The following is a 16,961-nucleotide window of genomic DNA, read 5'->3' as shown; positions in this document are numbered from 1 at the left end:
ATTTCATTGTTACACAAAAGACCATAACATATAGGAACAGAATTAGGCCAACTGGGTCATTGAATCTGCTCCAATATTCCACCGTGGCTGATCCAGTTCTCTTCTCAGCCCAATCTCCTGCCTTCTCCCCCTATTCCTTCATGCCTTAAATGTCCTGGCCTCCACAACTGACTCCACATCAACTTGCTGTACCAAATAAACAAAACCCTGTTAATTCTATGAAGCTGTAGCATAATTAAGTCTTATGCATGAATGATAGGTCACAATCAACATTCTAGTAATGTGCATGGGTTATTGGATGAATTTGATATTATTAGTTTCGGATTACTAAATTGAATTTTTGATGCAGTGTTTTGTATTTATTACACAGGATTCAATATTGTTTGTCTTTCAATTTTAAGGACTCTTTGATGACTATAAACATGTGGAATCAACTAATTTGTTTTATCCCAATGGAAGATGAGTATGTATATATGCCCTAGATTTTGCAACTGTCAATCAATCTCCTGCACCCTTCCCCAGAAGTGGCAATAGATTGATTAATGGCTGCTTAGGTCAGGGCTAGCATGCTCATCAGTTAATCCAAATTAGAACCAAATTCTAATCCAAATTGTAATTTGCTTCCAATCCAGTTACAACTAGATTCTCAGTTTTCTTACAACTTGTTGATGATACAGGAATTTTGCCAAGCTAAGGGAAGACATCACTCGGAAAAATACTCCAATATAATCCATTGTCTTATGAAAAAGAAGATTAAATAGAAAATTACACACTATAAAATAGTCAGGTTGAATAAACATAATATTAAGGCTAATAATAACTCACTGCTTTCTGTAGTATGTTTGGCATCCAGTCAACCATGTTAGAAACTTCACTGATAAAGATGCACAGTGAGAGATTTTATTTGTCTAGTAACACATTTTCACACTGACCATAAATTGCATAAGACAGACAAAATTATTTTTTCCCATACTGAACAAAGCATGACACCAGAGGAATGGAACAAAATGTCCTTGTCACTTGCTCTTTTAGGTTATGGATATAGTGACTAATCATGTTCTGATCAGATTGGTAAAGAGGGAAAAAGATGCCAAATAGTGTTATTGAGTTGACTTAATGATTGATTAAAAAATAAATTTAATGAGCACTTTTTAAACTGCATACATTATATCGCTAAAATAAAAAGTGAAAATGTTGGGAATTCTCAAAGGCAAAGTTGTATCTGGGTAAAAAGAAAAAGAGTTAACACTTCACATTAAAGACGAATGTAATTAAGTTTCTGGCAAATGGTATCAAAACTAAATGCTAAAAATACAACTGAATGTATTGCTGTGGTATTTAGCTGTAGACTTTCAGAAATTATCACAGATTTCCAGAGGGCCAGTGACCTCAGAGGTCAGCAAGTCCCAGGATTGAGGTCCGTACGAGTCTGGAGGTTATAGTGTGAGTAGCCAGTCCTGGGTCGATACCCAGAGGTCAAAGCCTGAGGATGAAGTCCAGGGATCATTGACTCCAGAAGTTGAGGCCTGAAGGTTGAAGATTGTGGTTCAGTATGTCCAGAGTTTGGACGTCTGTGAGTCAGGTCCAGGTATTGGAAACCTGTCTGATTTTGAGTGTCCAGGGCTAAGGACAGGTGATCCAAGGTCCTAAGACAGTCTGACCTGGTATTGGAAGCCTGTTCATGCCGTTAACATGTGGATGGGAAGGGGTTTGATTTGCTGTTGTTGTTCTGTTGTGTTGTCACTGATGTTGACTGTGGCCATGCTGTGTTGGAGCTGGAAATGTGTGGCGACGCTTGTGGGCTGTCTCCAGCACGTCCTTCGGTTGTCTTAGTTGTTAATGTAAACAACGCATTTCACTGTATGTTTTGATGTACGTGTGATAAATAAATAAATCAAAATCTGAAGCCAGTGAAAACAATAACAAAAGGTCCATATTTAAAATACTTTGTGTTTCTAAACAATAGATTATCTTTCATATAACTATTATTTTGTACATGGACACATAAAGCTTACTTGCAACTTGTCTGGCTGTAAATAAACATGTACTTGGTTATCCATCAATAAATTTTAACTCAAGGGATGAAAACAATCAATTTAAATCTCAAGTTCTATAATGTTAATTCAACAGCAATTAGAAAAGTTTCATTGAAGCATGTCTCATCAATTTAAATACAGCTTTTATTAAGTTCTCCGGGATCATGGCCTAATCATTGTTCACACAACACTGGATGCTGACACATTGGATGTTTATATATTAAAAAAAGACCCATAGTCCCATTGACTTGAAATTTGTTATTAATTATTATGCTCATAAGTGAATAGATTTTCTAAAGTTTCTGAGATCTGGGGGGATCTTGACTTCTAGAACTAATGGAAAACAGAGGAGGAGAAATTCCAGATTTCCGTAGCAGAATATGTAAGAGGCACACAATCAACAAATATTGTATATATTTTTGAAGTGCAGTTTCTGCTGGATTTACAAGAAGCAACTCTCCACTTACACTCAATGACAGGGATATTCTGATGTGTTCTTTAAGGCAGAAATGACTGACGAAGAAATCTGGAATAGGGCACACTCTCTGCTCTCATTCAGTGATAATCAGGACTTGATTTAACATCTCAATCAGAGTACTCATCCTTTGACAACCAATCCTGTTCTGAGTACACCATTGAAATATCATTCACAGTGCTCACATTTCAGAGTAGATGTTAAACCTAAAGGCATATGATTCATCGGCAGGGACAGAACTGGCATTTTATCAGTCAGCAGAGTTATCCTAAAATATATTGAAACATTTCGTATCTGTGCACTTCTCTCTGAAGCTATACTTGCATTATACCAGTATTATAAATAACTATATTCAGACAGATATTTTCCAATAAATTAATTCTTACACCATAAATTCCCAGCTTATTATTCTCCATGCCCTAAGCCGACGCTGGAGAGAACTCACATCTTCCTTTTATTCTTGAATACATTTAACTTAGAGTCATAGGCATAATATAATGCAGCACTGAAATATTCTCCAAGGCCCAACCAAGAATCCCATCTAAGCTAGTCCTATTTGTCCATGTTTAGTCCAAATTACTCTAAACCTTTTCAAACTGAACTACATTGTACTTAAACTACTTTGTCTGTCTCAGACTACTCACTCTGGCACCTCATTCCATAATCAGACATCTTGCTGACTGAATAAGTTGTACCCCAGTTTCCCTTTAAACCTTTCTCCTCTCAACTAAAACATAGATATCTAACCATATAACCATATAGCAATTACAGAATGGAAACAGGCCATCTCGGCCCTTCTAGTCCATGCTGAATGCTTACTTTCACCTAGTCCCACTGGCCCGCACTCAGCCCATAACCCTCTATTCCTTTCCTGTCCATATACCTATCCAATTTTACTTTAAATGACAATACCGAACCTGCCTCTACCACTTCTACTGGAAGCTCGTTCCACACAGCTACCACTCTCTGAGTAAAGAAATTCCCCCTCGTGTTACCCCTAAACTTTTTCCCCCTAAATCTCAACTCATGTCCTATTGTTTGACTCTCCCCTACTCTCAATGGAAAAAGCCTATCCACGTCAACTCTATCTATCCCCCGCATAATTTTAAATACCTCTATCAAGTCCCCCCTCAACCTTCTATGCTCCAAAGAATAAAGACCTAACTTGTTCAACCTTTCCCTGGAACTTAGGTGCTGAAACCCAGGTAACATTCTAGTAAATCTTCTCTGTACTTACTCTATTTTGTTGACATCTTTCTTATAATTTGGTGACCAGAACTGCACACAATACCCCAAATTTGGCCTTACCAATGCCTTGTACAATTTTAACATTACATCCCAACTCCTATACTCAATGCTCTGATTTGTAAAGGCCAACATACCAAAAGCTTTCTTCACCACCCTATCCACATGAGATTCCACCTTCAGGGAACTATGCACCATTATACCTAGATCACTCTGCTCTACTGCATTCTTCAATGCCCTACCATTTACCATGTATGTCCTATTTGGAATATTCCTACCAAAATGTAGCACCTCACACTTATCAGCATTAAACTCCATCTGCCATCGTTCAGTCCACTCTTCTAACTGGCCTAAATCTGTCTGCAAGCTTTGAAAACCTACTTCATTACCCACAACGCCACCTACCTTAGTATCACTTGCATACTTACTAAACCAATTTACTACCCCATTTAGTTATTGGCTTTAATTCCCAGGGGAAGAAGACTCTACATTCACTCTATCTCTGCCCCTCATGATTTTTATGCACCACTTTTGGGTCACCCCTCAGTGTCCTATGTTACATGATCAGTGACCCCCACCCCCACCACCACCCAGATCCTGCTCTCTTCTCACTGATGCCATCATGAAGGTGGTACAGGAGCCTCAGGACGCACATCATAAGGTTCAGGAACAGTTATTACCCCTCAACCATCAGGCTCTTGAACCAAAAGGGATAACTTGCCCCATCATTGATATGCTCCCACAACCTATGGACTCACTTTCAATGACTCCTCATCTCATATTCTTGATATTTACTGCTTATTTAATTATTCTACTTATTTATTTCCTTTTTGTATTCGCACAATTTATTGTCTTTTGCGCACTGGTCGGACACCCAATTGGTGTGGTCTTACATTGATTCTATTATGGTTATTATTCTATTTTGGATTTATTGTGTATGGCCAAAAATAAATCTCTGGGTCGTATATGATGACATTTATGTACTTTGATAATAAATTTACTTTGAACTTTGAATAAAGTCCTGGGAAATTTCTTGCAAATCTTTCTTGCATATTTTGTTAAGCAAAACAATGTCTTTCCTATAATGGTGAACAAAATTGTATACAACACACCAAATGTGGCCTCATCAACATTTTACACAACTACAGAACAATGTTCCAACTCCTATACTTAATGCCCTGACTGATGAGGCCAGGGTACCAAATTCTTTCTGCACTACCATGACCATCTGTGATGCCACCTTCAGGGATCTAGGTACTTGTATTCCTTTATCCCTCTGTTCACAACACTTGCCAGGGGTCTACCATTCTATGGAATTGGCTTGATTCACAAAATGCAACATGAATTACTTTGACAATTCTGAGCTCAGTTATTTGGTTAATCAAGATATATTCTCGCCAAAATCATTTATATAAGTAACAAATAACAAAGATCTCACCGCCAATCCATATGGTACACCACTAATTACAAACCTACAGTCCAGGAAAAAATCTTCCACCATTACACTCGGCTTCTGACTTCACAACTTTTCCTGAGCTTATACACTGAAACAAATAACAAGTAAGCATTGTACACAAATTAGGATAAATTATGATCTGAAAATGGAATGTACCATTCAATTACTCCTGCAAAATTAACTCTAGACTCCCCCAATCAATAACTCTAGGTATAAAATCCATATGATTTGCTTTGCCTTCTAATGACCTTTTCTACAAAAGGCACCATTATTGACGTGAAAAAGATGGTGCCAGCAAATAATGTGACCAAAATTGACATCTTTCAGATAGTTCACAAAACTACTACTTCCTCCAAATATGATTCTGCTTCTGATGATATGTTTTAGACTGATCTGGCACTTTGCTGTCTCCTGTGGAGTTCGGTGAGGCTGTGCAGCCTGGAGACGGGGTGTGAGCCTGTCAATGCGGACAAAAGCAGAAGGTGAACGGGCATTCAACACCATCTGCCTGCATTTGGTATATATATATCTCACACTATCTCGCTCGCTGCTGTCGGAGTCTTGGGCAAAGCTTAATCAATGCAGTTTCTGGATTGGATTCTGTAGCTTATCTTATCTGTGCTCTGGGTACTCCTTTTTTATTGCTAGTTTGTGCGATTTTGATTGGGACAGACAGGCTCTGTGGCCTGCCGTCAACAAATGGCACAGCTCTAAGATCAACTGAACTAAACTGAATGCTCCTAGATTACTTCAATGACTCTGTGGTTTGATGTTTTATATTCTGTATATATCTATCTTTTTTTGCCGTCTGCACCATTTGTTCTTTTTTTTGTGTACTCAGTTTTTCATGTTTGATCTGAACGGGTTCCACGATGTTTGTTTTGTGGCTGTCAGGGTTGATAGAAATTGTACTTTGAATCATTGACAACTTAGTCAAGTACACAGTAAGCTCCTTTTAAAATTACTTATCATCTATGAATTCTCTCCACAACACATTTTCAGCAAATTTTATTTTAAGAATTTGCGTTGGTCTTGATTGCATTATCAAGACAAAAATAACTCCATGCTCTCAGTGGTGAAAGACTCTAAAGTTTAACAGATTTGCTTTTTAGAGAAAATTATATATCACTGTTACAACATTTCATAAAGAGGTGCACAATGAAATCCTGTGGCATCATCTGCTCTCCCCATTCCTAAGAGGCTGGACACTGAGAATTATCTATGCCATGCTCATGCTTATGTTGAGATTATTCTTGTCAAGCGCAATACTGATAATGAAATACAGCAACAATTGTATAATGGACTCTTGTACCAATTGGATCAGCACTGGAAGAAAAACATGCACTAAAGTACACTGGATCAGTATTCATTAGCCATTGCTTTTATTATTAGGTACTTCCTTTATTTCCCTGCTATAGTCTGTATGCACATGCTTTAATACATGCATCTGTTCATCTGTACAAGCACATTTCACACACTTAAATTTATAATCAATAAATTCAGTATTTCCTTGATGCTATGCAGTACATACAGTAATGCTAAATTCCCGAGTGCTGGTTGAATTTTCATAAAATGTAATGCATCAGTTCCTGCTGGATAAATAAATAATCTCATGTCAGGTACACTGTGCAGATTCCTCAGTGAAACCTAATAACATTCATTCTAATCATCCCTGAATCCTCATCTTTAATTAATACTGGTTATCTTAAATTCATACCATTTTGCTATCATAAATGGTCATCATTTTTCAATTAGGTCACAATTTAACATCCTCAGTTTGAAAAAAAATAACAATTTCAAAAATTCCTTCTTGCACCCGCAAAACCTTGACCCAATTAACATTTCAGATATCATATCTATATTTCCATTTATTACTATTTGCTGAAAACTGTACTCATTCCCACTGTGGAAAAAAATGAGCTACATCATGACCTCTTAGATTTTCTATTACTTAGCTCTTGTCACAAAGCCAAGATTTATCTTTATTTTTAACATCATCAAAAAAGTCACTATCATTAACAACCTGTATATCTGCAAACCAACCACCTTTCTTCACTATAAATCTCTTCATTACAATGACTTTAAAACATGCCCCCCACTCTAATATTAACATGGATTTATGGAATTCTCTTTGAATTACACTTCCCCATTCTTTAGTGAGACTGTGTACCATTAAAATTCTCCAATTTAACCAATTCAATTTCCGTTTGTCCCTCAATTCCCTGCAGTATATCATCTCTCTCCCCTATCTGATGCATTCTTCAGCTATGTGAAGTCTTAAACACCATAAGGAATTACTTTGCAATACTGTACTTGTGCAGTTAATGCATTCAAAAATCCAAATAAATCAGTTGTACTATGATTTTTTTTATTTTATTCTTTCATAAAATTCTATACACTCAAAAGTGGGCTGTAAGATTGACAGACTCCTATCTCCTGATTCGTGAGGCGTCACTCGCCTCTAGACACTGCAGCAGCACAATCAGCAACAGCATTCTTGTTAATGCTTCTGAAGATTATGCATTCTTTAAATTAGAAAGTGCTTCTTTGTGGACATCAGTAGGAAGGTTTCTTATATCAGTATGTGGAAGGTCCAGTGAGAGGAGTGGCCATACTGGACCTGGTGATGGGTAACATGCCTGGCCAGGTGACTGACCTTGTAATGGGCGAAAGGTTAGGGAACAGTGACCACAACTTCTTAACTGGCTACACAGATTGATAAGGTGGTTAAGAAGGAATGCTTGCTTTTATTAATCAAGGCATCAAATTCAAAAGTCAAGAGGTTATGTTGTAAATTTATAAAGCTCTGGTTAAGCCACATCTGGAGTACTTTGTACAGTTCTGGTTGCCCCACTATAGGAAGGATGTTAAGGCTTTGAGGATGGTGCTGAGAAGTTTACCAGGACGCTGCCAAGTTTAGATGGTATGTGCTATCATGAGAAGCTGGATAAGATTGGGTTCTTTTCTCTGATGCACCAAAGGCTAAGGGGAGATCTGATAGAGGTTTATAAGATTTTGAGAGACAAAGATACAGCGGACAGACAGCATCTGTTTTCCAGGTTTGACATGTCCAATACCAGAGCGTATACATTGAAAATGAGAGGGGTTACGTTCAAGGGGGATATGAGGGGTAAGTTTTTTTATTCAGAATTGTGGAAGCCTGGAATGAGCTGCCTGCTATGGTGGGAGAGGCAAATACATTAGAGGCTTTTAAGAGACATTTGGATAGGCACATGGATACAAGGAAGATGTGGGGTATGGATGTGGTGCATGGAAGTGGAGCTGGTGCTTGAATTTTTTTGATTTGCTCAGTGGTGCTGCCAACATTGTGGGCTCTCTCCCAGATTGGCTCAATCGCTTTTACTCTCTGTTTGATGTTGCTAACTCTGAGCCTCCGAGGAAAGCCACCGCTACAACCTGCAACCTGGTCATCTCCGAAGCTGAGGCACTCAGATGCTTCCAATGAGTGGACAGTCGCAAGGCTGCGGGACCGGATGGCATCCCAGGGACAGGATGTGCGCAGCACAACTGGCAGGTGTGTTTACAGACGTTTTTAATCTCTCCCTCTCCCAATGTAAAGTGCCCTCCTGCTTCAAATTATCTACCATTGTCCCTGCACCAAAAAAGACCAAGGTAACATGCCTGAACGACTGGTGTTCTGTTGCACTCACCTCAATAATAAGCAAATGCTTGGAGAGGTTGGTCAAGGATTACATCTGCAGCTTGCTACCCACCAAACTTGACCCCCTACAATTTGCCAACACAACCTATCGACAGATGACATAATAGCCACTGCTCTACATACTGCCCTTACACATCTGGAGAAGAAGGTTGCTCATGCAACAATGCTGTTCTTGGACTACAGTCAGCATTCAACACAATAGTTCCATCCAAGCTCGACAAGAAACTCAGAGACCTTGGCCTTGACCCTGCCTTGTACAGCTGGATCCTGGACTTCCTGTCAGACCACCAGCAGGTTGTAAGAATAGGCTCCCTCACCTCCAATCCTTTGGCTCTCAATACAGGAGCCACTCAGGGCTGGATTACCTTGACCTTCTTTACTCCCTTGTATACCCCGACTGTATCGCCACACACAGCTTCAATGCGTTAATTAAATTTGTTGATGATACCACATTGATTGGCTTTATCTCAAACAATAACGAGGCAGCCTACAGGGAAGAAGACATCTGTCTGACATGGTGGTGTCAAGAAAACAACCTCTCCCTTAATGTCGCAAAAACAAAGCTGCTAGTTGTGGATTACAGGAGGAATGGAGATGGGCTAACCCCTATTGACATCAGTGGATCTGGGGTTGAGAGGGTAAACAGCTTCAAGTTCTTCGGCATCCACATCACCAAGGATCTCACGTGGTCTGTACACACCAGCTGTGTGGTGAAAAAGGCACAACAGCCCCTCTTTCACCCCCAGACAGTTGAGGAAGTTTGGTATGGGCCCCCAAATCCTAAGAACTTTCTACAGGGGCAGAATTCAGAACATCCTGACTGGCTGCATCACTGCCTGGTATGGGAACTGTACCACCCTTAATCGCAGGACTCTGCAGAGAGTGGTGCAGACAGCCCAGCACATCTGTAGTTGTGGACTTCCGATGATTCAGTACATTTACAAGGACAGGTGTGTAAAAAGAACCCATAGGATCATTGGGGACATGTTATCTCAACCACAATCTATTCCAGCTGCTATGATCTGGGAAATGGTACTGCAGCATAAAAGCCAGGACCAACAGGCTCCGGGACAGGTCAGTGCACCATATGCCTTCTTCACCAGAATCAGCCTGCGTAGCAGTTTTGAGTGTCCTATGGACTTGGACCCCAAGATCCCTCTGATCCTCTACACTGCCAACAGTCTTACCATTAATGCTATATTCTGCCATCACAGTTGACCTACCAAAATGAACCATCTCACACTTATCTGGGTTGAACTCCATCTGTCACTTCGCAGCCCAGTTTTGCATCCTATCAATGTCCCATTGCGACCTCTGACAGCCGTCCACACTATCCACAACATCTCCAACCTTTGTGTCATCAGCAAACTTACTAACCCATTCCTCTACTTCCTCATCCAGGTTATTTATAAAAATCATGAAGAGTAAGGGTCCCAGAACAGATCCCTGAGGCACATCACTTGTTACCGACATCCATGCAGAATATGACCCATCTACAACCACTCTTTGCCATCTGTGGGCAAGCCAGTTCTGGATCCACAAAGCAAGGTCCCCTTGGCTCTCATGCCTCCTTCCTTTCTCAATAAGCCTTGCATGGGGTACCTTATCAAATGCCTTGCTGAAATCCATATCCACTACATCTACGGCTCTACCTTCATCAATGTGTTTAGTCACATCCTCAAAAAATTCAATCAGACTCGTAAGGCACAACCTGTCTTTGACAAAGCCATAAATCCTGCCTCTCAAGATCTTCTCCATCAACTTACCAACTACTGAAGTAAGACTCACTGATCTATAATTTCCTGGGCTATCCCTACTCCCTTTCTTGAATAAGGGAACAACATCCACAACCCTGCAATCCTCCCGAACATCTCCAGTCCTCATTGATGATACAAAGATCATTGCCAGAGGCTCAGCGACCTCCTCCCTTGCTTCCCACAATAGCCTGGGGTACATCCGGTCCGGTCCTGGTGACTTATCCAACTTGATGCTTTTCAAAAGCTCCAGCAATCCTCTTCCTTAATATCTACTTGCTCAAGCTTTTCAGTCCGCTGCAAGCCATCCCTACAATCGCCAAGATCCTTTTCCTTAGAGAATACTGAAGCAAGGCACTCATTAAGTACCTCACCTATCTCTCTCCTCTGGTTCCACACACACATTTCCACTGGCACACTTGATTGGTCCCATTCTCTCATGTCTTGTCCTCTTGCTCTTCACATACTTGTGAATGCCTTGGGGTTTTCCTTAATCTGCTCTGTCAAGGCCTTCTCATGGCCCCTTCTTGTGCTCCTAGTTTCATTCTTAAGCTCCTTCCTGCTAGCCTTATAATCTTCTAGATCTCTATCATTACCTAGTTTTTTGAACCTTTTGTAAACTCTTCTTTTCTTCTTGACTAGATTTGCAACAGCCTTTGTACACCACGGATCTTGTATCCTACCATCCTTTCCATGTCTCATTGGAACATACCTATTCAGAACCCCTCAAATATCTCCTGAACATTTGCCACATTTCTTCCGTACATTTCCCTGAGAACATCTGTTTTCAGATTATGCTTCCAAGTTTCTGCCTGGTAGACTCATATTTCACCTTACTCCAATTAAATGTTTCCCTAACTTGTCTGTTTCTATTACTCTCCAATGCTATGGTAAAGAAGATAGAATAATGATCACAAGGATGTAAGAAATAAAGTCAATTCATTCAACACACACAAGATGCTGGTGGAACGTAGCAGGCCAGGCAGCATCCATAGGAAGAAGTACAGTCAATTTGTTCATTCATTTTAAGCTTATTTGGCACTACATTGTGGACCAAATGGCCTGTTGCCATCTGTACTGATCAGCGTTCTATCAGTAAGATTACATTAAATCTCAAGTAATCCACACCTTCCTTTTCCTCAATAACACTTAGAGCTATATTTAGGTTCTTGTTTCAAAGAGACTAAGGTACCGATAAGCTATCAGAATCAGTCAAAATGCATTCAAGAAGCTTCCATTCCTGTTGATTTCAGCTTGGTGATGTTAACTGCAGTGCAATAGATCTCAATGCCAGAGAGCTGGTAACATTCAGATCCCTGCTGCACCTGATAACCCTGTAATCTCTGTCTCAGAGGCTGATGTTAGGCTGTCTTTAAAGAGAGTGAACCCTCGCAAGGTAGAAGGTCCAAATGGAATACCTGGTAAGGCTCTGAAAACCTGTGCCAACCAGCTGGTGTGAGTATTCAAGGACATTTTCAACCTCTCACCGTTATGGGCAGAAGTTCCCACTCGCTTCAAAAAGGCAACAATTATACCAGTGCCTAAGAAGAACAATGTGAGCTGCTATAATGACCATCGCCCCGTAGCACTCACATGGACAGAGGAGAAATGCTTTGAGAGGTTGGCCATGACAAGGCTGAATTCCTGCTTTAGCAAGGACCTGAACCCATTGCAATTTGCCTATCGCCACAATAGGTCAACGGCAAACGCAATCTCAATGGCTCTCCACAAGGCTTTAGACCACCTGAACAACTCAAGCACCTACGTCACGATGCTGTTCATCGACCACAGCTCAGCACTTAATACCATCATTCCCACAATCCTGATTGAGAAGCTGCAGAACCTGAGCCTCTGTATCTCCCTCTGCAATTGAATCCCCAACTTCCTAAATGGAAGACCACTATTTGTGCGGATTGGTGATTGGTGATAACACATCCTCCTTGATGAATACTGACTGGCACACTTCAGGGGCGTGTGCTTAGCCCAATGCTCTACTCTCTCTAAAACCATGACTGTGTGGCTAAGCATAGCTCAAATACCATCTACAAATTTGCTGACAATACAACCATTGTCGGTAGAATCTCAGGTGGTGACGAGAGGGCATACAGGAGCGAGATATGCCAACTAGTGGAATGCCACAACCTGGCACTCAATGTCAGTAAAACGAAAGAGTTGATTGTGGACTTCAGGAAGGGTAAGACAAAGGAACACACACAAATCCTCATAGAGGGATCAGAAGTGGAGAGAGTGAGCAGCTTCAAGTTCCTGGGTGTCAAGATCTTTGAGGATCTAACCTGGTCTCAATATATCAATACAGTTATAAAGAAGGCAAGACAGCGACTACACTTCATTAGGAGTTTGAAGAGATTTGGCATGTCACCAAATACACTCAAAAACTTCTCTAGATGTACTGTGGAGAGCATTCTGACAGACTGCATCACTCTCTGGTATGGGGGGGGGGGCGTGCTACTGCACAGGACTGAAAGAAGCTGCAGAGGGTTTTAAATCTTGTCAGCTCCATCTTGGGTACTAGTCTACAAAGTACTCAGGACATCTTCAGGGAGCGATGTCTCAGAAAGGCAACGTCCATTATTAAGGACCTCCTGCACCACGGCATGCCCTTTTCTCACTGTTACCATCAGCTAGGAGGTACAGAAGCCTGAAGGCACACACACAGCAATTCAGGAACAGCTTCTTCCCCTCTGCTATCCAACTCCTAAATAGGCATTGAAACCTTGGACACTACCTCACTTTTTTTCAATAGACAGTATTTCTGTTTCCTGCACGTTTTTTTAATCTATTCAATATACGTATACTATAATTGATTTACACTTATTATTTTTTTCACTGTTCTATATTATGTATTGCATTAAACTGCTTCTACTAAGTTAACAAATTTCACGTCACATGCTGGTGATAATAAACCTGATTCTGATTCCGAATTCAATAAATGTAATTAACAATATAATCAACGGACTTCAGATGAACCTTTAGTCCATTCTGTTTAACTTCTTATCAAAGAAAGATCTGTGAATATATCAATCACAACAACTACCTGAATGAAGCTTGTTGAGTTGCCTTCTGTTGTGTATTTGCAACCTATCTTGATAGTGCATATATCATGATTCAACACTTTATGCTCTGAACATGTCTTTATTTCTCATTCTTGCTTCCATGCTCCCTCACATCACATGTTGTTCTGCCCCAGACTGACAACATCATCACCATTCATGACGTGTCAAGCTACATTAACTGACCTTACCATTTCATTACACAACACTTTCTAACAACCTTTCCTCCTTATTCTGATGTTCATAATTTTATGTTTCTATAAGCAATGGAACAAGAAAAAAATTACTAACTCGTAATAACACATGCAGTAAAACTTGACCATGAAATCAAGAATATTAATGACACTACAATAAGATTTGTGATACGAGTTCTCAAGTTACTCAATTAGACTATCAACTGAAATAACTAAGATAATCCAGGCCAGACATACACAGTAAACAGAAGGGATCTTCGAAGTGCTGATATACAGAGGAATTTTGAAATGCAAGTTCATTGCTCTTTGGGAAAGGTCACTTAGTTGGATAGAGTCGTGAAGGAGACATTTTGTTTGCCTGTCTTCATAGGTACGGGTAGAAAGTCTTAAAGTTGCGGCAGCATACTGCAGCTTACTCGACATTGGTTAGGCCACATTTGAAATCTTGTGTCCTGTTCTGGTCACCATATTATGGAAAGGATGTTATTTCTTTAGAAAGAGTGCAGAACAGTTTTAACAGGATGTTGACTGGAATGCAAGTCATTAATTATAAGAGAAAAATCGTCAGAGTCAGGAAAATAGGAGCTGAGGGATGGCCTTAGAGATTTATAAAATTACGAGGGGCTAAGATAAGTTAAGCAGTCGTGATCTTTTTCCCAGCAGGAAAACTAGAGGAAATGTTAAAGGTGAGAGGAGATTTAGTTAAAGAAATGAGCTGTCACTTCTTCCACACAGAGAAAGATGGGTTATTACTGTATAAGTGGACTAAGGAAATGATAAAGGCAAATACAATCACAGAAGTTAATAAGAAATTGGATAGTTACATGGTTAGGAAAGGAATCGAGGGATATGGGGCAAATGTGGGTAAATGGGAATAGCAGAGATGGACATCCAGGTTCAAGTCGAAGGCACTAGGCAGATTAATAATTCAGCATGGACTAGCTGGGACTAAGGGCTGTTTCTGTGGCGTAGTGTTCTATGACTGTATGGCATCTCGATTAGGATGAGTCGGGCCAAAAAACATGATCATGTGCTGCACGTTTCTGTATAATTGACATCTGAGACACCAAAGGAAATTTAATCACATCACAATGGCAAAAAAATCGATTTGGATCTAATCAAAATTGATAGAATTAGCTTCAGTTAGCTCTTGCCTCATAATTTATATTAGTATAATGCTTGCAACCCAGTTCAAATCGCTCCGCCATTTATAAAGAGTTTGTATATTCTCCCTGTGACTGCCAGGGTTTCCTCTGGGTACTCTGGTTTCCTTTACATCTCAAAGATGCAAGAGTTAATAAGCAAACTGGTCACTTGCATGTAATTGGCCAGCATGGGCCTGTTGAGCCAGAGGGCCTGTTACTGTGCTGTATCTCTAAATCAATAACAGAAGTACAAACGCAGCACCAGCACATGTATACTGTCAGCCGTAAGTTCAGGGAGCTCACCACTCACCACAGGTTCTGGCTCCATTTTGAAGGGTCAAGAATGAAAGCAGTAAACTTATCTGTAAGACAGGAGGAACTCCAGCAGGTCAGGCAGCATCTATGGAAATGAATAAACAATCAACGTTTCAGGTCGGGACCCTTCCTCGGGACTGAAAAGAAAGGAGGAAGGTGCCAGAATTAAAAAGGTGCGGGGAGTGGAAGGAGGATAGCTAGAAAGTAATAGGTAAAGCCAGGTGGGTACGGAAGATCATGGGCTGGAGAAGAAAGAATTTAACAGGTGAGGACAGTGGACCATAGGACAAAGGAAAGAAGGAGGGGACTCATGGGGAAGTTGTAGGAGGAGAGAAGAGGTAAAAGGTCAGACTGGGGAATGGAAGAAGAGGGAAAATGGAGGGATTTATTTTTACCAGAAGAAGAGATCAATATTTATGCCATCAGGTTGGAGACCACCAGATGTAATATAAGTTGTTGCTCCTTAATCCTGAGAGTGACCTCATTTTGGCACAAGAGAACATCAAGAACTGAGGTGTCAGAACTGGAATGGGAATTGGAATCAAAATGTTTGGCCATCCAGAACTTCTGCTTGTGGCAGATGGAGCAGAGGGTATTCAATGAAGTGGTCCCCCAATTTTCAACAGGTCTCACCAATGTAGAAGAGACCACACGGAAGCATCAGACACAATAGATGGCTGCAGCAGATTCACAGGTGAAATGTTGCCTCATCTGGAAGGACTGTGTAAGATGGCAGAAGTTGTAGAGAATGTTGTGCAGGATGAAGAGGCTGACGGGGCGGTAGAATGAATAAGATGAACTCTTATCTCTTTTAAGGCAGTGGGAAGTTGGGGTGAGTGTGGATGTTCAGGAAATGGAAGAGATGTGGGTGAGGAACAGAAAGCGTTGTTCTGAGAACAGACACAGCAGAGGCAAAGGAACTGAGGAAAAGGAATAGCATTTTTTTTTACAGGAGATAGGGCAGGAAGAGGTATAGCCAAGAGTCAATTTACTTATATCTGGGACTGCTCAATTCTGTCTCCAATATAATGATTCTCCATCCATCACCAATGCAATCAGACAGCTTCAACATCAAATTCCATTTTATTGCACTTAACCTGCACTTTGTTCTTGGAAAATAACCTCTATTTTTTAAGTGATAAAGAGCAATTTTCTTGATTAAAAATAGCTTCCATTCTGTTGATTTTCTTTCGCAATTGCAATGAATGAAACAAACTGTTGCAATGATTCACTGATTCTGTCTTACTGCCACAGATAGACAATTCAAGAATTTATTCTGAGAACATCTTTTCAAATTATTTCTGTAAAGCCAGGACTGGAATTCAGTTGTGAAAACTATTACATTTTCCTCACCTTGAATACTAATGGAAATCCGCCATTTTAGGATCAGTGTCAAGTTTAGAGGTAACTAATGATATGACTGTTTTCTTTAAAATAAAGTCAAAAGCATTGTAATATAAAATGAATATTCAAAATTATTTTCTTTTCAATAATGAATAAGCTCAATGTACCAAGCTATAATCATCACATGGAACTCAATTCAAACTGCAGAGATCATTTGTCCACATCATTATCTCGAAGGTACCAT

The 16,961-nt window shown here is 40.2% G+C and overlaps 1 protein-coding gene across 5 annotated transcripts in view; it reads right to left on the bottom strand.

Moving 5' to 3' along the window:
- Positions 1 to 16,961, bottom strand: part of LOC132383951 (alpha-(1,6)-fucosyltransferase) — an 825,511-nt gene that overhangs the window by 550,292 nt on the left and 258,258 nt on the right. The gene's annotated exons all lie outside the window — the stretch shown is intronic.

The sequence above is a fragment of the Hypanus sabinus genome, chromosome 2 (assembly GCF_030144855.1).
Source record: "Hypanus sabinus isolate sHypSab1 chromosome 2, sHypSab1.hap1, whole genome shotgun sequence".
Classification (NCBI taxonomy): Eukaryota; Metazoa; Chordata; class Chondrichthyes; order Myliobatiformes; family Dasyatidae; genus Hypanus; species Hypanus sabinus.
The sequence above is the reverse complement of the archived record's forward strand: the minus strand, read 5'-3'. Positions and strand labels throughout refer to the sequence as shown.